The following is a 25772-nucleotide window of genomic DNA, read 5'->3' on the forward strand; positions in this document are numbered from 1 at the left end:
GGGCCGCTGGGGAGTGCGACGAACAGGGGCGTGGCAGTTTGCGCAGCAGTTTGCACAGGCAGGGCGAGCAGAGTAGGCGTGCAGGCAGGTATGGTTTCCACTCGGCGGGGCCCTAAGTCCTCTGCGGGTGCCAGAAAGGACATGGCAACGCAAACGGACCTGCCGTGGAAGCATGCGGAGGTGCAGGTGGCAGGCTGCAGGGAGTGCCAGAGCCTGGCCCTGGCACTTGAGGGTAAGGGAGACCTCGCCTGTGTGAGGTGCGAACAGGTTGACGACCTGATCTCCTTGGTGGCACGACTCAAGGAGGAGGTGGAAAGGTTAAGGAGCACAAGAGCATCCCAGGAAGAGGTTGGCGGGTCGTGCTGTTCCCTGCCTGTCCTGGAGAAAATGGGCAGGCCTAATGCTCCCCGGGTAGTGGAGGATCCTCTTCCTCCTCCACAAGGAGCAGGAGGAGACCTAGGGGATGGGGGGGAATGGAGGTAGGTCTCTGCTCGGGGTGGCAGGCGAATCCCATCACGACCTTCCTCCCCTCCCTGCGTCCCCCTGAAAAATAGGTATGAGGTGCTGGAGCCTGAGCATCTTCCTGAGCGTCAGGAAGACACGAATCTAGGTGAAAGACCTTCTAAGGGGCTACGTAAACAGAAGCAACCAAGTAAGAGGGTTGCAACCAGCTCCAAAGAGGAGAAAAGAAAAGTAATTGTTATAGGCGACTCCCTGCTAAGGGGAACGGAGGGCCCCGTATGCAGGCCAGACCCGACTCACAGGGAAGTCTGCTGCCTCCCTGGGGCTCGGGTAAGGGATGTTGCCAGGAGGATTCCTGAACTGGTGAGGCCCTCTGACTACTACCCACTATTAGTATTCCAGGTGGGTAGGGATGAGATTGAAGAGAGAAGTGCCAGGGCAATCAAAAGGGACTTCAGGACCCTGGGGCATTTGGTAAAGGGGGTAGGTGCACAGGTTATATTCTCTTCAATTCCTTTGGTGTTAGGCGAAAATAGGGAAAAGACTATGAAAGTACAACAGATTAATATGTGGCTAAGAGACTGGTGCCGTAGGTGGGATTTTGGGTTCGTTGACCACGGGGCGGCTTTCATGGCACCGGGCCTGCTTATGCTGGATGGGGAACAGCTGAATCAGAAGGGGAAAAGGGTTATGGCCCAGAAATTGGCAGGGCTGGTTAAGAGGTCTTTAAACTAGGTTCGATGGGGGAGGGGGATAAGACCAGGGCAGCCACAAATGAACCTAGGGGTGACAGGAGTGTGTCGGGGGCAAGGCCGCTAGCCCAGCTGAAGTGCGTTTACACCGATGCACGCAGTATGAGCAACAAACAGGAAGAGCTAGAAGCCACTGTACAGCAGGAAGGTTATGATGTGGTTGCCATCACAGAAACGTGGTGGGATGACTCTCATGACTGCAGTGCTGCTATTGATGGCTATAAGCTCTTTAAGAAGGACAGGCTAAGCAGGAGAGGGGGTGGGGTAGCGCTATATGTTAGGGAGTGCTTGGACTATGTTGAAATTGAGGAAGATGGTGAGGATGACAAGGTTGAATGTCTATGGGTAAAGATCAGGGGGAAGGTCGGCAGGGCGGACATTACGGTGGGAGTCTGTTATAGACCACCCAACCAGGATGAGCAGGCGGACGAGGCATTTTAAAAGCAGCTGTCAGAAGCCGCCCGGTTGCCAGCCCTTGTACTCGTGGGTGACTTCATCTTGCCAGATGTCTGCTGAAAATACAACATGGCAGAGAGGAAGCAATCTAGGAGGTTCCTCGAATGTGTGGAGGACCACTTCCTCATGCAAGTGGTAAATGAGCCCACTAGAGGAGGGGCCCTGCTTGACCTGTTGTTTGTGAACAGAGAAGGACTAGTGGGAGATGTGAGGGTCGGTGGCCGTCTTGGGAATAGCGACCACGAAATGTTAGAGTTTTCGATAGTGGGGCAAGTAAGGAGGGGTGAGAGCAGAACTTCTGCCTTAGATTTCCTGCGGGCAGACTTTAGTGTGTTTAAGAGGTTGGTCGACAGAATCCCTTGGGAATCGGTCCTGAAGGGCAAAGGAGTCCAGGAAAGCTGGACATGCTTCAAAAGGGAATTGCTACATATTCAGGAGCAGGCTGTCCCGGTGTGTAGGAAGACAAGACGTCGGGGAAAAAGACCAGCCTGGTTAAACAGAGAACTTAGGCTAGAACTGAAGGAAAAAAAGAGAGCCTACTTGCTCTGGAAGAAGGGTCGAGTAACTTGGGAGATCTATAGGGATGTTGCCAGGTCGTGTAGGGAGATTAGAAGGGCCAAAGATCAATTAAAGCTTGATTTTGCTGCTACAGTCAAAGATAACAAAAAAAGTTTCTACAAATAGATTAACAGCAAAAGGAGGGTCAAGGAGAGCCTCCACGACTTGCTGAATGAGGAGGGTAGTGTAGTGTCAGGGGATGAGGAAAAGGCAGAGGTGCTCAATGCCTTCTTTGCCTTGGTCTTTAATGTCAGGACCGGTTGTCCTCAGAAGACTCAGTCCCCAGAGCCTGAAGTTAGGGATGGGGGGCTGCGTGAAGCCCCCGTAATCGAAGAGGAGACGGTTAGTGACCTGCTGTGCCAATTGGACACCCACAAGGCTATGGGCCCGGATGAGATTCACCCCAGAGTAATGAAGGAGCTGTCAAATGAACTTGCCAAACCACTCTCGATTATCTACCGGCAGTCCTGGTTAACTGGAGAAGTTCCAGCTGACTGGAAATTAGCAAATGTAACGCCCATCTACAAGAAGGGTCGGAAGGATGATCCAAGGAACTATAGGCCTGTCAACCTGACCTTGGTGCCAGGCAAGCTGATGGAACAGATCATCCTGAGTGCCATTACATGGCACATGCAGGACAATTGGGGCATCGGGGCCAGCCAACATGGATTCATGAAAGGCAGGTCCTGCTTGACCAACCTGATCTCCTTCCATGACAAAGTGACCCGCTTAGTAGATGAAGGCAGGACTGTGGATGTAGTCTATCTAGACTTCAGTAAGGCATTTGACACTGTCTCCCACAGCATCCTCCTAGACAAACTGGCTGCCTCGGACTTGGATGGGTGGACTCTTCAATGAGTTAAAAACTGGCTGGATGGATGAGCCCAGAGAGTGGTGGTGAATGGGGCAAAGTCCAACTGGCAGCTGGTCACTAGCAGTGTTCCCCAGGGCTCAGTTCTGTGGCCAGTGCTGTTCAATATCTTTATAGATGATGTAGACGTAGGGATTGAGTGCACCCTCAGCAAATTTGCAGATGACACCAAGCTGGGTGGCAGTGTCGATCTGCTGGAGGGTAGGAAGGCCCTACAGAGGGATCTGGACAGGTTAGATAGATGGGCCGAGACCAACGGCATGAGGTTCAACAAGAACAAGTGCCGGGTCTTACACCTGGGCCACAACAACTCCATGCAGTGCTACAGGCTGGGGGAAGAGTGGTTAGAAAGCGGCCCGGCGGAAAGAGACCTAGGGGTGCTGATCAACAGCTGGCTAAACATGAGCCAGCAGTGTGCCCAGGTGGCCAAGAAGGCTAATGGCATCCTGGCCTCTATTAGGAATAGTGTAGCCAGCCGGTCGAGGGAAGTGATCGTCCCTCTGTACTCGGCACTGGTGAGGCCGCACCTTGAGTACTATGTCCAGTTCTGGGCCCCGCACTTCAAGAAAGATGTTGAGGTGTTGGAGCGAGTCCAGAGGAGGGCGACCAAGCTGGTGAAGGGTCTGGAGGGTCTGACCTACGAGGAACGGCTGAGGGAGCTGGGGTTGTTTAGCCTGGAGAAGAGGAGGCTCAGAGGTGACCTTATTGCAGTCTACAACTACCTGAAGGGAGGTTGTAGCGGAGTGGGAGTTGGCCTCTTCTCCCAGGCAACTAGTGATAGGACAAGAGGACACAGCCTCAAGCTTTGCCAGGGGAGGTTCAGATTGGACATTAGGAAGAATTTCTTTTCAGAAAGGGTCATTAGACATTGGAATGGGCTTGCCCAGGGAGGTGGTGGAGTCACCATCTCTGGAAGTGTTTAAGAGAAGACTGGACATGGCACTTAGTGCCATGGTCTATTTGACAGGGTGGTGTCAGGGCAACGGTTGGACTCGATGATCCCAGATGTCTCTTCCAACCTGATTGATTCTGTGATTCTGTGATTCACTGAACTTTAATTGACCTCCAGCCAGGTTCACACTCAAAGAACTTCAAGGAATTAGAAAAGAGTTGTCCACTCATGTGAATTGCCAGAATTCTCAATTACACCAGCTAAAGGCAAAAAAACAACCCAAAATACAAGTACTAGCCAATTCCTCGCTAACAGGGATTTGGTAGGAGGCTACTCTAAGGACTGGTATTTCAAAACCTTCGGTCTTTTAGACCTCCCCTGAAACAGCTGCATCCTGCTGAGGAGAAGTTACTTGATTAACAAAACCCTTGCTTCAATCCAGGTTAACAGTCTGTATGTGCCTATGACACCCTCACTGGAGTGTCTCTTTAGGTCTACATCCTTTCAGGAGGGAATCTAGTGTTATTAGTTAACATTTCTACCTGAAGCCAAATCTCTTTATTTAAAAGCCTCAGTAGGTTTCTCTATTTCTTTCATTCCTGCTCTCACCTCTTGATCTTCCTCTGGCTGTCAACATGTTTTGGCCGAGAATCCACCCCCCTCCTTTTTTTTTTCCTCATGTCTTCTCTAGTTCTCTCTCCATTTGTTACTTTAGTCATTTTGAAAATAACCTATCAACACTTTTATCCCTCCTCTGTGAACTACTTTTCCACCTTCGTTTGTTCCCACAGCAGCAACAATAACAAAATGAAAATAATGATTTGTAAAAATACACAGAATGCTGTCAAAGGAACAGTAAAATTGAGACAAATAGGTAACTTTGGCCTGTTTTTGATAAATGAATCCCAGATTCATTTTGCCTCTGACAAGCACAGACTTGTGATTTCCTCTACCTGCCAAGGCTGACCATTAGAATGAATTTTAAAAAACTATAGGAAATAAGTCATTAGAGTACACAATAGAGATTAGACAAGTTACATTTCAACTCTGACCTTCACTTCTACGTGCAAATCACAGTGCTGAGAACATAAACGCTGGTGAAAATGAGGCAGAGTTAGTGAAATTAATTATACAGTGGATTACTCCTCCTACAGACATAGAGACCTAAAGAATCAATGAAACTTTTGTCATTACTTTTAAAAGGCTTGTAGATTTTAACTGGGACATTGTAAGACGTATAAGAAAGCATTTATACCCTCCACTTGATATTTGTCTAAGCACCGAACCTAGGTACATTTCAGTTTATCCAAAGTTTGGGCTACAAATTTCCCTTTTAATTTCCTCCAGAATTTCATTTACAGTTGAAGGGAGAGGAAGACACTAGAAGGCAATTGGAGGGCCAGGGTTTCACACTTTGTTATTACATGGTACGAATAGTCTTGCTCTCAGTTTCTGTTTCAAAAGTTTTCTATTATCATGCCTGTAACTCTCAAATAGTTCAAGTTTGAGGGTAGAAGAACCTGGAGGACTACAAGCCTCTATTGGGTGTTGCATTAAAATGGCTGTGCTCTAAATGACTTGGTCTGGATAGTATTTCCATGCAAATCTGAAATCTGTGTCATCTATTCTGAGACTCAACAGTATCTTAACTAGGTTTTTGCTGCACAAAAAACATCTTTGAAACACCTGTCATGCCTCATTCTCATGGCATGGCATGCACTATATGGGTTTGAAGTTTTGAGCAATACTGGTTTATTATTGGTGGGAATGCCAAATAATATAGACCAATTACATATTCAAAAAAAAAATGATTGATGATCTAATAGCAGTGAGATTATAATCAGAAAATAGGTAGACTGATAGAATGCTAAAACTAGTATCTCATGGAGGAAGGTGATCGAAAGTTACAAACTCCCTTGGAAAATGAAGACAGTCGTGTATTAGAGTGACAAATGTTGGTCAAAAACCAGTTCAGGATCACTGTGTCATAAAATTTGATTTGTGTGATCCTATATAAATCTCATTCAAATCCAATTCATTAACAGTCATTATTTTTGAAACAGTTATAAATTAAAATTTTATTCAAAAGTATAGCAATAAAAACATTTTTGAACAATACATGAACAAGGGATAATGTGAAGTGATAAAAAAATAGGTACAACTGTTAGAATAACATGACTAAGAAACATGGAAACACATTTTTTCTGGGAATAATTTCCCTAATTTCCATTTCATACAAATCTCGTGATCACACGTAAATGTTAGTTCTTGTGATAAATACAGTTAGTACATCTAAATCCCTATGCCTTTAAAAACAACTTGTCAAGGTGACTTAGGTATAGCAAAATAGAAGACATACATTAGAGAGTGACACCATACTTGAAATAACTTTGAGTTGCTCAGTTTGTCTTCACCAAAATGGACACAGTAGCACAGCTCAGGATGCTTGATAAAGGCATTATGTAAGATATCACTGTTTTTATGCTAAGCTATTTACAACAGAAAGCTGTATTCATAAAAATTACCTAATCATCAACTAATTTAGATAAGACTATTGTTTTATTGTTCACTACATGTATCTGACTTTTTGTCAAGGGTGAAGCATTCTATATTATATAGAAAAGTGTGTTATACCAAAGATGATATCAAATGTTTCATAATTCTCTCAAATTGACATTTTATCACTTATATGTCGTGTATTGGAGCTGTCACCTATACTATCTGTTAAGCTGACACATCTTGCTGAATTTTTCTTTAAATTCTTAAATGACAAATAACCAGGAGATATCTGACCTCAAAACTATCTTTAGTTCAAAACTAAATAATTCCAGTTGTTTGTAGAGTACTGAACAAGTACAACATTTGTGTAAAAGCAGGAGAACTTTCTGCTGCCAAGGTGACTTGCAATCTTCTAATAACCCTGAGAAAATGGAAGTTAGCTGTACATGACAGTTCTATTCCACACTGTAGTTCCATGATCCATCACATTTCTTATCAAGCATGTAAAATATAAATTGTTTTACATGAAAATATTTGGAAATCTGACTGTATGAGTTCAATCCATATTTAGCCAAAAAAATTAATTTAAAAATTACAAGAGGCTAACACCTTCCATTGATTTACATTGATAACTCATATAATAAACCTGTTACTGTAAGGTTGCTGTGATCTAGTCCTTGTTCTTTGCCTTGGTCTTTTTAATATATATGAGGTGACTGAAAATGTGTTGTTACCATATGGTAAAATGTAGCTCAAAGAGCCCCAGAAATCTCTAACTGCATAGATTTGTTATCATAGTACATTGCAGTCCTCTGAGGAGATAAGCGTTTGGGTCCCAAGGGCAACGTTTCTCTACTGTGTGAAGATGCCTACTCTTTTTCTGGTTCCAGAGTTTGCTTTTTGCTCATAACTCTGCTCTGAACAGTATTGTACATTGCAGACATGTCCTGATAGTCAGCAGAACATATGATGATTGCATGGGGCCTTGAATAATGTATGTCCTTAGAAACTCACAGGCACAGCTTTAACCTTCACTACACGTCCTGGCAACCCTTAGGTAATCCATGGTATTCTGTAATCAGCAGGCAGCAGACATATACTTCTTCACTGAAATATTGCAATTGCCATATAATCCTCTATGGTACATACATGTCTATTTTGGAATTTGCTTTTTTCTTCTCTGAATTATGTTTTTCATCTACTTTTGTACAAAGAACATATGCCCAATCTGAACATACAGAAGGTCATAAGAAGGCAAGAGGAGTTGTAGTGACACAGACCCCCAAGTCCATCTAACTACACTATCTACGACAAGATATGCAGATAAATATGGAAGATTAAAAGAGCACAGTGAGCATACACAATACTTCACCAAATACTTTTCCAGAGCTTTACGTGTAGTCACCCTCCTCTGGATTTCTTTTCTGTGAACTTGCTTAGTCTCCCCACAAAGCCATATACACTTCCAAAGCCACGTATTTCCCAGTTGAAGGGGTTGTTCTTATTTACTGAACAAAACTTAACCTGTAGGGCTTTTTTACACTGTGGTCTGTTCTTATATTCTACATCTATGATTCCACTAACCTCAGCATAGCTCCACTGGATAATCTTATGGTGACAGTTCACAGGATCTAAAATATAATTTTGAGGCCTAAGCCATGACCTTTCACACAGTTCTGTGATAGCACTATTTTTATGTGGATCACAATTAATTGAAAGACAGAAAATAACTGTTAATATGAGTTTGAAAACTCAATATTTAGAATATTTTACAGAAGTGTCACAAAGCAATATGAATTTTCTGTTTTGGCTTTACTTACTGTGAGAGACTGAAATGTAAAGGCATTGTCTCAAAGCTTGCTTGTGTGCGCTAGTTTGACAAACAAGACGGTGGCACTGCGGAACTAACAAGCTTGTTGATGCAGCACACCACTCTCCTGCTTATCAGCTGCCGATCATCATCCTGGCTGAGCAAGCAGCCCACCAAGAACTTCCTGTTTACGGTAGACGACCACACGAAGGCTGAGTGATAAGCGAGACCTAAAGCGTGTGAACTGCACAAGGGATGTATGCGCAGGTGCAAAACTGTAACCACACCGTTGCCAAGACACCATTGTCAAGATGACGGAACCCACATGTTTACCTACATGGAATAAAGGAAGACCACCCCTGAGACATGGTGTCGACACACCACCGGAAGACCGGAGACGAACAGAGGACCTGTGGGACTCCACTGGATCCTGAGTGGTGACTATCCTTGCTGATCTCTCTTCAATCCTAGCATGTTTTTCCTCCTGTCTCTTGGTTTCCTTTTCGTATCTTTCTCCCTCTTTCGCAGAGTATCATTATCCAATTAAACATAGCCAAATGTAAATCAATACCGTGCCTCATTTGTACTTTACCTTCGTTTCAAGGATCGAAACGAACTCTTCCCAGGGAACTCCCGCTCTCTAGTGTGCTGAGAAGGGGAGGGAAAAAACTGCCTTGACACAGATTGAGGGGAGGAGGAATTTTCAGTGAGGTCCTGGCCCTTATGGGCAGGGCTGACCAGCGGAATTTTTAGTGGGGTCCTGATCCGTATGGGTAGGGCTGACCAAGGAGGGCTGTGATCTGATTAATCGTGGCGTACATCCCCCCCACCCCCCCCTCCCCTGCCCCGAGGGCATCACATAGTTTCTTGACACTTACTCTCTGTTTTTTGGGTATTTTTCATGTTTTACAGAAATAATTATTTTAATATTTCTCTTTTAAACAGTAATCTGTATATAGTTTCACTAGAGTTTATAATGGCAAAAAAAAATTAGAGCAAAGGGGAATTTTTTAAAGAAGGTCACACACAGAATGGAAGAAATATACTGGAATCCCTTTCTGGCATTAGAGGTTCCTTTGGGATCTCAGACAAGTCACACAGAACCTGTTATGTTCGCTCAGCTTGTCGTGGTTTCTCACATTTCTGTTTAACCATTTATAATAGGAGACAATGAGTTATATCCTTACTTGGGCTGGAAAGCAAAGGGATTAGGGGATATGTGCACACATGCACCTAACCTAGACTTGAAAGATTTACAGTTTTTAAATGTACATTTATACATAAATATATTTCAGAAAAATGTGTTGGATATAACACTGGTGCCTCATCCATCAGATATTTACTTGTAGGAATTAACCTTCCTTGGAAAGGGCATCAAATAAAAGATTAGAATAAACAAAATTTGAAAAGTGAACAGGAGAGACAAATATTTGGAATAAGAGGTACAAGGGGAGAGGCTTCCTGCATTTCAGAAGGAAAGATAGTCAGCTGCTCTGTTATCTGACAAACATAGATTTGTTAAGCTGACAACCTGACTTGAGAACTTAATATGTAGGTGAGCAACAGACTCATATTCCCTTTATAAAAGCTGTCTTGTTTAACTATAACTATTTTTTGCTGCCTATGTCCTTTAAAGAGTTCAAATGTCCCTTTCAGAAATGATTCAGGTATCTATAAAAGGGCCATAGGTGACAAGTTAAAGTGTTGTCACTTTCAGGCCCAGGCTTGAAGTTGGAGAGTCCAAGGCCAGGATCATTCAACACGTTCACTGGAAGGATCACCCAGGTGAGAGCTGGAACTTAAAAAAAAATGTTTTTGTATAGACATGAGCAGACTATATGTAGATTTAAACCAATATTAATAAGGACTTTAACAGTAGGCTGTTAAGCATAAGATAAAGTGCTGTGTTTCATGCCAAATACATCACCATTTATTAATACACATTCCTGGCACAGGTAGAAAAGGTCAGCACCAAAATCATTATTTCTCTAATATCTATTTGGTACACACGTTTCTGTTTGACAGTGATATGCTTTGTGGATACTTAGCGATGTAACCAACTGCTACTGTGGAATTAATTTAGAAGTATAGCAAAAAAACCCAAAGTAATATTACAACACAGGTCTGGAAGGTGTTTGTATAGCACACAGGGTTAAACACTAAAACTCTTCCTCAGTTTCTGCTCAGGTCAGGGGACTGGTGTTAACAGTTCTGGGCCCTGCACTTCAAGAAAGATGTTGAGGTGTTGGAGCGAGTCCAGAGGAGGGCGACCAAGCTGGTGAAGGGTCTGGAGGGTCTGACCTATGAGGAACAGCTGAGGGAGCTGGGGTTGTTTAGCCTAGAGAAGAGGAGGCTCAGAGGTGACCTTATTGCAGTCTACAACTACCTGAAGGGAGGTTGTAGTGAAGTGGGAGTCGGCCTCTTCTCCCAGGCAACTAGCGATAGGACAAGAGGACACAGCCTCAAGCTTCGCCAGGGGAGGTTCAGGTTGGACATTAGGAAGAATTTCTTTACAGAAAGGGTTATTAGACATTGGAATGGGCTGCCCAGGGAGGTGGTGGAGTCACCATCTCTGGATGTGTTTAAGAAAAGACTGGACATGGCACTTAGTGCCATGGTCTATTTGACAGGGTGGTGTCAGGGCAATGGTTGGACTTGATGATCCCAGAGATCTCTTCCAACCTGATTGATTCCGTGATTCTGTAAAAGAAGAGAGACTTATGCTTATTATTTAGGAATTACATCATGTAGTGACACTGACTGTTCAAACACTTGGAATGTAAAGATTATAGGAATCAGATTCACAGCAGCCCACGCTATGATCAGGGAGCTGCTTAAACCAGGCTGTCCGAAGTGCCAATGAAAACATCTCCGGCCATATAACTTGCCTCCAATTAGGTGGGTAACTTAGGTGAGCTCCGAAACCTGGAGTGTGTCCCCATGTGCCAGCTAATTCAATGAACATTGTTGTCACATGCAATGGAATAAACAGGGCTGTCCTCTTCAGTGTGAGCTGCAGAATGAATACATAGATTTGGAGCAAATCAATAATTTGAATGGGGACCTTCTATTTCGCAAGAATCTTCCCTAAACACTGGGTTATCAGTTACTTACATACCATGTTGTTCTCCTGGAAGGCTGTTCTCAAAATACTTCCTAGCTCAGGCCCTGCTGTCGTGATATTTAGGGGAATAATTAGTTTCAAAACACAATCAACACTTAGTTTTACAAGTAAGTTACATAGTAGATGTATGCAGCTCCTGGCAGTTACGCTTCCAGTGACATCACTATGAGGTGATTGGCAGAAACCACGCCTCAGTTTATTTACTCTGGGGCGTGTAAGTGCTGTCCCATCTAGAAAGGAGAAAAAGCTTTCTGATTATGTGAATTTTGAACAATGGTACTCGTTAGTGAAGCACATAAAGATGTGTCTACATTTTGTGGTGAAACCTACTGTGAGCCGTGCCCAACCTGCCAGGGACAGTAGCTGGTGAATCCATACAGTGCAGTGCAGAACCAAGGAGACAAGTCATCTTGGGTGTGTAAGCCAGATAGCTATATTCGTGTGGTGCTGTTATTCAGTTAATAATGCACTGTCCTCTTTTCATTACTTCCAGACTTATTTGACATTGCTGTCTTTAGACCATGCTCCCAGACTTATTTTGTGGGGAGCTTGTTAAAATGTATCTGCATGTCTGGTATAGATTCTGCCCTGTGTAATTTTATAGATCCAATTCTTCGCCTTATATATTATTTAAATACATGACTTACTTTACAACCCTTTTAAGAACTCCATATTACTTACAGAAATGAGGACTATACTCCCAGTGCCTTTCCTAGTTATAACTCAATAAATAGCACCAATTAGCATACTCCAGTAGTATCCATGAGTGTTTTACCAAAAGAACAGGATGGTATTCTCTGTGTCTCAGACCAAAACAAGGTAGAGCTATCTGAAAGGAACATTTGTTATATATTGCAATGCAGAGTAAACCATTGTGTTTTGCAGGGCTCTTTATATGAGTTACTTTTGAATACAGAAACCAACCAAATGTCTTTCAGAATGTTGCACTTTCTTTTCACTTGTTTTCTGTACTTACAGAAATAGTTTAAAAACATAAAAGTGTTTCTAAAATTTCAAGGTCACAAATATTCTTTTTGTTTGGAAGCATAGTCCAATATGAGACTCCTGGAGTTTACCAGTCCTCCAGGGGGCTTTCGAGAGAATCCCTTTTGAATGGTATTTCTAATGTTGGAAACATCTTGTCTTGATCTCATTAACAGTGTAAAATTAGAAACCTGTCGTCAAAATGGTACTCAGAGATGCTATGAAAATTCTCAAGGTTTAATCAGTGTTTCTAAATCAACACATATATGCCATAGGTGAAAACCAGATTAAAAGATGAGACTGATACATGAGCAAGAGAATGTGAACCAGAATTTCTAATTTTGCTTTTCAATCTTCAATATGTAGAATGAAACTTTTGTCAAAATTTGATGTTTGAAAAGGAGAGAGATACTGTCACAACTTTGTTCCCTCAGTGTGCTTTTATGTCTATACCTATCCAACCTTGCTCATAAAATTTCATTTGGCAGGTAGCCTAGAAAAAATAGTGTTTTCAGGTTTAGATGTTTAAAATTGTATTATACATTTTTCCATTTAAACATTATTGTCAAAGTGCATCTTTGCTAATAAATTGAAAACTCCTGTTTTCATTATATGGTATCTTCTCAGTAGAAAGTATTAACATATTATTGTCCCAGAATTCATTTACAGCTATAAGCAGAAACAAAATGATGTGTTGATAACAGATTAAGCATATAATGCACAAGCCCTAAGGCTTTTAGTCTCAGGAGACGTTACATCTACATGGCAGTACCAGGATATAATATAAATAAAGGAAGAGATACAGTCTGCTAGTCAGGCCTGCTGGATTGGATTTAAGGCATATTAAATACTTCTGGAGTAAGCAAATGAATATTGCCAATGGACTGAAAGAGATGCAGGAGGTATTCTAGGATTTGATTTGATACCATTTAAGCTACTCATTCAAACAACCGGTAATAAGATTGTATTTTCAAAGAAGGCTCAAGGGTATTTGAACCTTTTCATGTTTTGTTTTGTTTTATTTTTTGTTTGTTTTTAATTTTTATTTATTTAGTATTAAAGACAATTCTAATGGAATTCACAGAGAAACCCATACGGGACAAAAATAAAATGCCATATATTTAAAATGTGAGTTCATAGAGGAAGAGTGAAAAAGAACACCTTGTGAATTCTGTATATACATGCTGCATTTGGGGAGGCAGCCCCATTTTTTATGCTAAAAATAATGAGTCAGTGTAACAGAAAGGGGGAAAGGCAACTCAGAAAGCAAGATAAAAACCTTTGTTATAAAGAATAGATTAAAAAGGTGGCCAACAGGCCAAGCAGGAGGACTCAATTTAGGTGGAAAGGATGATGACAATTTTAACAGGAACATTATGGAGGCACGGAATATGGAATTTCCTGAAAAGCATTGAAATTTGCAAAGTTTTGGACAGTTCTGTCCCAAACCCTGAACCTTTTGAGAGATGTCCATCCTCAATTTACAGCAGTCAGTGTATTAAACAAAGGCTACAATAAATTAGAAAGCACTCAGACTAAAAACTTATCTGTATGGTTTAATTGATAAAGCTACATCAAGTTGCTTTATTTCATGCTCTTCTGAAATTGGTAGGCATTGGATGACTTCTTTACATTTGAATTGTGCTGATTAGCAGTTTTACATTAATAACTCTCTATGATAGTGACTGCCTTATCTTGCCCTTTAATTTTGAAATTAATGAAGTAATCATTTATCCTGGTCTCTTTCTGTGTTCTGCCCAATTACTTTAGTGGTGAATGGTACCTTGGATTTTTGCTGGTCCATTAGTCCTGTATCGTGTTCTTTCTGGACTTCTTTGTTCAACTGAGGGATAATTAAATAGTGCCTTTTAGAATCTTTGTAACCTTGGCACATAAATTTCCTTTGCAAACAGTTTAACCTAATAGATAAAAGTCACTTAAACATCGGTACTTATTTTTGTTTGCTTCTGATTAAGGTACCTAACTCCAAACCATGTCAAATAACAATTTAACTTGCATTATTATTTTGATTTTACACATAGATCCACTTCTTCACTCTTACCCTTCCAGGAAGCTATCTCTACATTGAAGATGCATGAAAAAGAACTGTTACTTTTTGACTCCATAATGTGGCAGACTTTGGACTGCCTACAGAAAACTAGTAGGAATTTTGCAGCATTGAACTGAAAGTGAATGAAGCAAATTTAACCCTGGCTAGTCCACCATTCAAGATTTGAAACTTACAGATGCAGAGCAGTCTGCTGTGGACTTGATGAAATAGGGCTGCAGTGAGTTGTTTACAAAAGATTTTCACTATTAGGAGCCAGCCTTTTTCTGCTTGCTTGGGCAGTCTCACAAGCGTTTTGTTTACCCTTTATGGTCTGAATGAAAAGCAAATTTTAAAGCTTGATGGCATTTATTCAGAGTATGTTCTATACTGGGAAATGTGGCTGTTTTATCTAGGAATGCTGAGAAGGTCTGTGAAGAAGAGAGATTTGTTGCAGAAAGAAGAAAAGATTTGCTTTTTGTAACATTTTCTCATTTCTTGAAGATTTTTCTCCATTTTGATTTAATTCTTCATAGGTTCGTAAGCATACAGAGCTGTTAGAGAGAGAGAAATGTTTATCTGGAGAAATGATGATCTGCACACATAGCAGGTTCAGAGATTAATAGGTTAAGAAGAACCCTCTATTGAATACAGCTTACAATATATTCAGATGTTATTATATTCACATTTTAATAAGTACATCTGAAGTGACTGACATTTTCTGAATTTTCATGTTTATTTGAACAAATGTAACTGCACTGGCAGTACTCTAAACTGAAGGATGGATGTCTATTTAAATATTTTTCTGTCATCTTATTCAATATGAAGTTTTGTAGTGAACTTCTTTGTTCCTGTTTTTCATCAAAAAGTAGTGACTGCATTGAAATAGCGTTTATATATTGGAATAAATAGTGGTTTTGAGAATCACAGAATCACAGAATCACAGAATCAATCAGGTTGGAAGAGACCTTAGGGATCATCGAGTCCAACCGTTGCCCTGACACCACCCTGTCAAATAGACCATGGCACTAAGTGCCATGTCCAGTCTTTTCTTAAACACATCCAGAGATGGTGACTCCACCACCTCCCTGGGCAGCCCATTCCAATGTCTAATAACCCTTTCTGTAAAGAAATTCTTCCTGATGTCCAACCTGAACCTCCCCTGGCGAAGCTTGAGGCTGTGTCCTCTTGTCCTATCGCTAGTTGCCTGGGAGAAGAGGCCAACTCCCACTTCACTACAACATCCCTTCAGGTAGGTGTAGACTGCAATAAGGTCACCTCTGAGCCTCCTCTTCTCCAGGCTAAACAACCCCAGCTCCCTCAGCCGTTCCTCATAGGTCAGACCCTCCAGACCCTTCACCAGCTTGGTCGCCCTCCTCTGGACTCGCTCCAACACCTCAACATCTTTCTTGAAGTGCGGGGCCCAGAACTGGACACAGTATTCAAGGTGCGGCCTCACCAGTGCCGAGTACAGAGGGACGATCACTTCCCTAGACCGGCTGGCTACACTATTCCTACTAGAGGCCAGGATGCCATTGGCCTTCTTGGCCACCTGGGCACACTGCTGGCTCATGTTTAGCCAGCTGTCGATCAGCACCCCCAGGTCTCTTTGCACTGGGCTGCTTTCTAACCACTCTTCCCCCAGCCTGAAGCGCTGCATGGGGTTGTTGTGGCCGAAGTGTAAGACCCGGCACTTGTTCTTGTTGAACCTCATGCCGTTGGTCTCGGCCCATCTATCTAACCTGTCCAGATCCCTCTGTAGGGTCTTCCTTCCCTCCAGCAGATCGACACTGCCACCCAGCTTGGTGTCATCTGCAAATTTACTGAGGGTGCACTCAATCCCTACATCTAGATCACCTATAAAGATATTGAACAGCACCGGCCCCAGAACTGAGCCCTGGGGAACATATAATGTAAAGATTTTGGAGAAGAAATTCAGCATACCATTATGTTGAACATAATGGTTCAACATACCATTTTGCAGGTGAATGCAGAAACTAATTAGCAAGTGCATATTTCCTCTGAAGTCATAATATAATTCCTCTATCTTCAAGAAATTCATTAGTTGAAATCCTGGTTCTCTAAATACAAAGGCAAAAACTGTTATTGACCTCAACAGCATCAAGCACTGCTACATTTATCTTTTCAACTGGTGATGTGCACTGAACTATGAGTGAGACACAAAACATTCTCCCTTACCATTTCTCTCTGGCATCTTTCTGGATGACAAGACTCAAAATGCTTTTAATTGATTGAAGTGAAACACAGACTAAAACACTGAGAAATGCTAGTCTGGTTTAGTCTGACCTCTCAGAGAACATCATAGACCATAGAATTTCATTAAGCATTGACTGGATAAAGCCTCTATCTCCTGGCTGCTTTATTACATATCTTTGGCTATCTATCTTATCTTGATTTAAAGACTGTGTACAATGCAGAATCCATAAATGCTTGACTGTATCAGTTCCTAGACGTTCTTCTAACTACTTTAGTGTTGTGGTTCTGTTTAATTCAGCATAATGTATGCCCTACACAGGCAATCTGAAAAAAATACAGAGCAGCCTAGCCCTATTCTAAAAGCACTGTACATTAGAGACAGCAGTGATTCTTCTATTAATTTTTCATCAGATAATCTGATTATTTCTTTCTGTAGCTCATTATCTATATATCCTAGATTTTGTTCATTATACCAGGCGATATTCAAAGGAAATATGTGACAAACCAATCAATATCTCTCAATTATTCTGGATCAGGAATGTTAATTCACAACCGGCAGCCATCCCGAGTTCATTTTCGCAATTTAAACCAATCTATGTTCTTTCTCTGTCATTCATGATTTTTAACTGGAAATGTTCTATTGGAAAAAGCTGTAGGTGATTATATCTAACTTTAATTGAAAAAAAAAAAAGAAAAAAACATGTATGTAATTGTCAGTATTTTTCTCAAAATTAATTTCCTCAAAATATATTAAAATAAATTTAAGAAGGATGATAGTCTATATTATTACTGTCACTTATTAGGCATTGTAAGGTAAATAAAAAATAGCGCTTAAGCAATACAGATTTGCTGCTGCATTTTTAAATTCGACCTGCTAAAGTACAATCATGGAATCCAAGAATTACTCAAGAGTTTATTTTGGAAAGGACCTTTTGAGATTCAGGCAGCAGGATAATTCTCTACAATCTATTTGGGCAACTTGCCTCCAGGTCAGGTAGTATCATAAGAACTGAGTTTCTGAAGTAATAAACAATCCTTTTTATAGCCTTACCTATTCTGCAGACACAGCTTTAGATTTTCTTTATTGCAGTTTATTTGATTTATGAAAAAGAATTATTTCTGAAAGGTGAGATCTACTAATTCTAGAAAACTGAAGGACAGTATGACAAGAGGCACTTAATACCCAACTACAGATATTGCTACCTTCATTTTATAGATCATTTAATTTAAGATTAAGATATATTTTTTCTTTTGTATCCAGCAACTTGATGTTCTTTTATTTATCTAATAAAAACAATTTAAAGATGCTGATTTTCTGCACTTAAATTGAATTCCAATTTCCATTGAGAAGCCATTTAACATAGATCATGGGTGGAAAATGACTCATCTGTTAAAGAAGAAATGATGTTCACTACTTCGTAACATAATAAAAAGTAAGAATTGATTTAACTGTATGTCAAACTGCAAAACTGATTAAATATGTATATAGCATAACCTGTTTAGGAAAATATAGTACTACTTTTGTTGTATTGTGCTAGATTATAAAACAGCATGTCTCAATAGTTATAAAGTATCAAGAATCAAATTTTGGCAAATAGTTAAAGCAGTACAAATGCAAAAGTAAGCATTTGAATCAAGGTTTCTTGCTCATTGATTTAAATAACGGTTAAAATAATTGAATTAAATAACTTCAATTAAGCCTGTCCACATTTGGAAGCAGACTGGATATTTAAGTGCGGCGGGCGGCAAGGAAGGCACAGACTCTGAGATCGAGGATGCAAGGGCCTCAAGCCGAAAGGCCTAAGGCCTTTTATTGTTATGCTACTACCCTATTTAACTGCTACAATGCAGGAGCCAGACTAGGCAGTTCAAGATAACATCAACATTCACACGCTAAGCACTCATCACCCATCCTGGGAAGAGCGCACAGTGTCCTGGGCTCAAAACATCAACAACCATTCCTGTTTTCAGCTCTGTGTTCAGAACTGACCTTCAACACATGTTTACTTGTTACATGCCTCAAAGAGCCCTGTGAACTGGTCTCAGCTCCTTTATCTCAGAAGCAAGCAAAAACTATTCTCAGTGCAGTGTTCCCAAGCAAATCTTATGCTCCCCAAGTAAAGCACAGCTCTTTGCAGGCTGAGGGTCTTCCCATTTAAGAACATTATTTTGTGAAGTACCATGCTGACCAGTTGAAAAATTCTCTGAAATTATTAAGAAGACATTATATGGCTATGCGGACCCTAGAATACACACAGGGAAAATGATTTATATGACATTACATTACTGGGGGAAGTATCACTTTTGGAAGTTACTTCATAGCTGTTAATACCTTTCTTTTTGTTTTTGTTTCACCTAGTCTGATGCAAATGCAGTCATTCCTTTACTTCATTTCTGTTACCAACTGAGTTAAGAACCTGTCACAACTGCCATGCAAATTCAAAACAGTGAATCTGGACTAGTATCCTCACTCTGACAATAGATAGTGCCAGTACTTCAAAAAAAGTGAACAACAAATTCAGCCCCACACACCACAGCATGTTTAACAGACGAGCTACAAATCTGCCAGTTTAAGGTTAAATATGTAAGCTCTGTCATCACTGCGAATTGCTCTCCTCAGCCAGCCAAATGTTTAGACTTTCCTTGAGTGTTTGCTATCAGTCCTGGCTAGATGTAGCTGAAACAACTGAGGAAACTGTGCAGCCCTCTTTGTTATGTGCAACATGGGGAGGACACATGGCAACAGAGACGGGTGAAGGGGCTGTAGGGCTACATCACTGATGTTCCCTTCAAAAATACATGATTTTTTCACTGAGAATAGTGTGGCATAGAAACAAATATTTATAATCAGTTTGAGCTTCGCCACATTTCCATATCTTGCTATTATCCTTTGATGATGTGGTGTTTGCTATTTCCCTTTTAAATGATGAAAGCTCTATCCTGGCTACTAGTTTTTACTATACCCATTTCTGTCATATTGCCTCTCATTGACTGTGTGTATAAAACCACCAGTCCCAAGCTCGTTTTCCCATTTTTGGCATCTCTCCATGCCTCAAATCACATTTAGTAGGTCAGACCATGGCCTTGGGCTGCCCTTGGAAACCCAATTCAGTACCCAGAGGCTGGTTCCTTTGCTACTCTAATAAATTGGCAACCACTACCTGAACAAATACAGGTGTCAGGTAGTCTCCATATAGACTTGTGTATGTAGGATTTATCTATTTTGTTGCTTTTGTAATTTCTGATTGTTCTCCACACAATACTATCCCCTTGCCTTGCCAGAATTTAAGGAGGCCTGCTGCCCTTTTATTCTTTCCTTTTTGTCTCTATAAGTCTTGATACTCTCTAAAAAACTTGATACTGTGATATATTCAGCTTGTTTTCATAGTGGAAATATAAGGTGAGGGTGAAACTAACAGTCTTTAAGGTAAGAACACATTTTAATCAAAGAGAAAAGGAAATAGTTTCAAGGACAACCTTTTGGCTAAGGCCAGTAATTGGATTTAGTGTGGATATTGTCATTATGAAAGTAATGAATGAATCTGAGAGTCATTGTACTGTCCACTAACAGGGTTCTGAAAATAAAATAAAGCCTTTATAATGATGTGTCGTCCTGCTCATGGCCACTCTCCTTTTAACATTGATTTTTTTTTTTTTCCTTTCACAAACCAAGCAGTGGATAGTTTATGCCTGCTGCCAGCAAGAATAAACTACCACCCACTTTCTTCGTGACAGCAGAAATCAACATTAAGTGGAAAGTGGCTGTGTACAGGATAACTGATCTCTTTCAAGATTTCTTTACCTTATTCCAGGCTGCTGCTGGGTGACAACAAATTGCCTCTTTTGAACAATTGGCACAAATTGACATCCTGGTTGGCAGTCTAGAGACCAAGCCCAGAAGAGAGGTTTGAATGAGCATGGAGTCTGAACTGACCTGCCATTAGAAGTAATTTCTGCAGCAAGAACTAAAACACACTCATGAAGGACATGAGGAAACTCACATTGCGACTATTTCTGCTACATCTGTTCTCTGAGAAAAAAAAGGGATGCATATCCAGACCTGTCATTTCTACAGCCTTAGTAGCCCTCAATTTAAAAAAAAAAAATGTTCACTAATGCCTTTTCTTGCTATTCATGAAAAAAAAAACAAAACCCAAATCACACAATAAAGATTTATTAGCCTGTCTCCACATCTTATTCAGTACCTCAGGATAGTACCTTCCCAATAGAAGAATGCTTTCTTCACACAAATTGCTGATAATAACAGTACAAATTACCAGAGATTTGCTTTTGTGATATATTTGACCATATGATTTTATGTGAGATTTTCCCTTTTGTTTTGAACAATTAATTTAAGCTTTTTTTCAGAATTTTTCACCATCACAAACTAACCAGTCACATCTCTCTTTAATCACTCTAAATCCCTATTTTAATGACAATATTAAACTTATCCATCACTCATCCCCAGACTCTACCTCTGTTAATGCTTTCATTTATATTACGATGCCAAGAAGATTCAATTAACACTGAACCATTTCACCTAAACATTGCTTAGAACCCCAGTGAATAAAGGTCCCCATTCCGACTTACTATCAAAATACACAAGCAGTACTACAGAAAAAGTTCAAATGATTTCTTCAAGGTCACGTAATTAGGCTATGTCTAAGTCAAGATCAGGAAAAATGTTATCCTGATGACTGTGTCAAAATCCTCTAATTTCTGAAGTCGCCACAATGGACCAGGAGATACTTCAAATCTGCAATTTCTTAAAAAGACCTATGGGGAAAACTAACAGCAAGTTAGTCACACCAAAATACCTATCACTTCAAAGTCTTTGAGTCATATGAATAATGGAAGGTTCTGCAAGCAATTATTGATATTGTAGTTCTGCATGTTTCAAACAGATTTTGCCAGTATTTTGTTGCTGTTATTCTGTTTTCTGCGAATCTTTTCATGGTGAAAAATGCTATTCCGTGTTTTTTCTAAGAACCACTTGCTCCATTACCAAAATCTAAGTGGCAGTTCCCCATGTGCTCTAGCAACACTGTCCTGGTTTGGCCTAAACCAGGCCGATTTTCCTTTCAGTGATTTTTCCTTTCAGCTAAGTCTCCTCTAAGTAACTGCACTTTCTGAAACTAACTGCATGTTTTGCAGACAGCGTCTGCTTCCAGGACTGATAACGCTCGAAGTTTGTAGTTATCGCTGAGGCACCGGTAGGGATGTTGTGCAGAAAGGCTCTTGCTGTACTTGTTCTTAGAGAAAACAAGGTCACTGCTCAATTCCTCACTGCTTACGAGTGAAGAGCCGAAGGGGGGTCGCAGCTGCATGGGGGAGCAGACAGGGCAGGTGACCCAAAATTGACCAACGAAGGTATTCCATCCCATACACGTCATTCTCGGTATAAAGCGGGGGGGATCACGAGAGTCTTGCTCTCTTTCTGCTATGGCCGGTGTCCAAGGAGGACTCCGTCTGTTTTCCTGCTGCCCCCGATCCCGATCCGTGCATTCCTGAGTCCAGCTCTCGACCGTCGCTAGGCCCAGCCTGGGCCTTCCCGGAGCCTGCCCTGCAGTGCCAGTGGTGACGTGGCTGACTTCAGGGGAGCTCAATCTTGGTTTTGTATATATATTTGTATATATTTGATTATTTCTATTATTATTATTATACTTTTTTTTTTCATTATTATAGTTTATTAAAACTGTTTTAACTTTCCAACCCAGAAGTCTCTCTCCCTTTTCCCTTTCCCTTTCCCTCTGGGGGGAGAGGGGGGGATAACAGAGAGTATCTGCCACAGGTTTAATAGCCGTCCCAGCTTTAAACCGTGACAAACATGAAACAAAAGCACAGCAAAAATCGACTCAAGACTGAAAGAAAACACCTTGTGAATACATTCTGAATGCAATTGTTTTGGAATAATGATTATGCTGTCAGCTTCTTAGATTAATGAACTCTTTCAGAAGACATTAAAAGAGAACAATTAAACTACTAATTTCTTATTCACTCTGCAAAACCATTTCCGCGTAGTATAAAATCTTTAAAAGTAGCTATTTCATGCCTTTCAAAGTAAATAAGGTCCCTGTAACACTGCACACTGAGATCATGAAATGAATTTGCTAATGAAATGAATTATCTTGGAAACACTTGTGTTTTAGTCAAGGATGATATTACATTTCTTACTTACTGTTCACAGTGTGTTTCTTAAATGCCACTTAGGATTTTAGCCTGCAAGTATAAATCACATATGTAGTCCTATAGGATTCAGTGAAGAAAGATTATGTTTTCATGATGCCTGACCCAAGATTGATCATTATTAGACTTCAGATCAGACAAATAATAATTTTGTAAACAAGGAATATATCCTTGACTTTGGAGAAGTAATTAAGTCTCAAAATTTAGGGAACAAATCTGATTGCTATGGTTATTTTGTTACTGAAACTGTTCTGTAGTTAGTTGTTACAAGTTTGCTGCATTTACATATGGAGAATTTTTGTGATTGAGTGCTTATGTTGCTGTGGAAGGTTGAAGAAGGAAGGATGAAGGATTTCAGAAAGACGGAGAAGAGCATGATTTGCAGAAGAACTATGCATTATGTCTTGGTTTGTCTATCAATCACCATCAGAAGTCAGGGCTCTCTCTGAATTTGAACCTGCTTCTCCATGATGCATTATAACAGTCAAAGCTGCTACATTACATTTAAAACACGTAATTGCTTCTTGCTTGAGAACTTTGAAAAAATAGCTCTTCAGTGCCACTTTCTATCTTCCCTTTGCTCATCTCTCTACAATGGCAATTTATGTTTCAGTCTTCTTAACATCATATGACACCGATAGATGCTAAAAAAACAGGCTGGAGTAATCACAATTGTTCCCTTCACTGCCATCTGCAATGTGCCTTTAATGGTATATCACAGCCTGTTCCCATATTCCAACATTTAACAATACCCTTCCCCTTGTGCAGGTGCTCTTAGCATGTTGTGAGATAAGAGTGTGCACACAGCATATTTTCTGGATAGCAATATTATATCAAAGTCGGAACTCCTCATTATTGTTATTCATCTTTATAGGGGAAAACTGGAGCATCTGACTGTTAGCTTTTGGAGTTACCTGAGCCTATAGCAATAAGGCTTCATGGGCAGCATGTTAAAATAATTGAAACATAATCTAATATCAGCCTTAGTTTCAAGATGCTTGTGCAAGCTTTGAAATTATTGGTACTCCTATTTTCTTCTGTTTATTTCTAATCCTTTAGAATTCTTGTAGCTGAGTTTATACTTTTGCTGACGACATGCAATCTGGCCTACAAACATTACTTTGCAACTAACTATGGAATCTAAACCACATGGTAACAGTTTAAATTCAGTGTCTCCTCAAAGTTAGTTGCAGAATAATTATGCACAGTTTACTGGGAGTTAGAGAATGCGAAATAGGTGCCTTGGATAATTCCAGGTAATGCATTAGTAAAAAATCGAAATAAATTTTATCATTTTCTATAATGACCTCATTTTATACAACAACCCCATTTACACAATTGTTATAAACATGGAAACATAGGACTAGACTTCTCAGACTAGGTCAGGTTAAAGGATTAGCTAGCCCAAAATCGTTCTCCAAAAGTAATCATAAGTGAATGACTAGAAAAGAGTAGAAGGACAGATGACATTTCTCTGATATACTTTCCAAACTTCTGTAGCTCAATGCCTTTTTAAGTCAGAGGTGTTACCTTACTGTTTAATAGATGGTGGTGATGAGGGGAGGGAGCATAAACTCTTCTATGACTTTCCTTCATGGCTTTGTCAGTCCTTGAAGGTTGGAGCACCTGTGGTGCCCTGTGACTGCATCTCCCACAGCTTCACTGAGCCTTGACTTCCTCCTCTACTGTTTGTTTCTCATCCTTCTACCTGCAAAAATCCTGTTCCTTAGATAAGAGGACCAGTAATATTTACTTTTAACCTTCTCCATTTCCATTATAACTTCATTTCTTTCACATCTCTCACTCTTCTCTTTTCAATAGTGATGAATTCTAATCTGTTTTCTTCTCAGAAAGGGTCATTAGACATTGGAACGGGCTGCCCAGGGAGGTGGTGGAGTCACCATCTCTGGATGTGTTTAACAAAAGACTGGACATGGCACTTAGTGCCATGGTCTAGTTGACAGGGTGGTGTCAGGGCAATGGTTGGACTGGATGATCCCAGAGGTCTCTTCCAACCTGATTGATTCTGTGATTCTGTTTAGTTCAGAAGCAATTCCATACTTTTTAATATCCTTCTTGCACCTCTCCACAATTCCATTCCTCCTACATATTTTCTGAAACAAAGAATCAGCGTTGCATGCAGTAGTCAAGATCTGGGCATAGCATGGTTTGAAAAATGGTATAATGATTTTTCTGTTTTGTTCAAATTTGAAAATATGCAGAATATTTGAGTACTTTTTGACAGCTATAGAGCATTGAACTAATGTTTTCAAATAATTATCTATTATGTCTGATTAAAAAAACCCACATAACTCATGTATGTAGTCCATTCAGTCTTAAATATTTCACTTTCCTGCTTCTGTCCCTGGTCTATTTGGTCAGTGATATGTTGCCCTAGTACAGTTTGGGAAATAAATAGGAAGTTTTTCATTAAAGTTTGTGGAACTTGTCTGTATAACCTTTGGCAGAATAGTACCTACTGGATGATGTGAGTAGTAAGGTAATAAAATACCTGAACAAGGATATTAGAAACAGGTCTTTACTACAAAGAGATAAGATACCACAAACATTCATGACATTCTAAATTACTGCTTGGACAGAGCATTCATATGCAAATAAGTACTCCAGGTAAATACAGTGAAACAGAGTAAATGGGAGAATCTCAGGGGTCAACAGCTAGCCAACAGAATAATTCAAAAAGTAAAATAATTACACAAGAACATACAATGAAAAATAGAGGAATATTCTGGCTTTAAGATCTCAAGATCCGTTAATCAGAATGGACAATTGTTGATCTGTTGAGCATGAAATGGGATTTTATTTTGGCAGAACAACTTCAGATAAAGCGAACACAGGAAATGAACAATCCTGTGGTTTTTTTGTAGCATCTATTGCTAACTCCTTTTCAAACCTC

The sequence above is a fragment of the Nyctibius grandis genome, chromosome 3 (genome assembly GCF_013368605.1).
Source record: "Nyctibius grandis isolate bNycGra1 chromosome 3, bNycGra1.pri, whole genome shotgun sequence".
Classification (NCBI taxonomy): domain Eukaryota; kingdom Metazoa; phylum Chordata; class Aves; order Nyctibiiformes; family Nyctibiidae; genus Nyctibius; species Nyctibius grandis.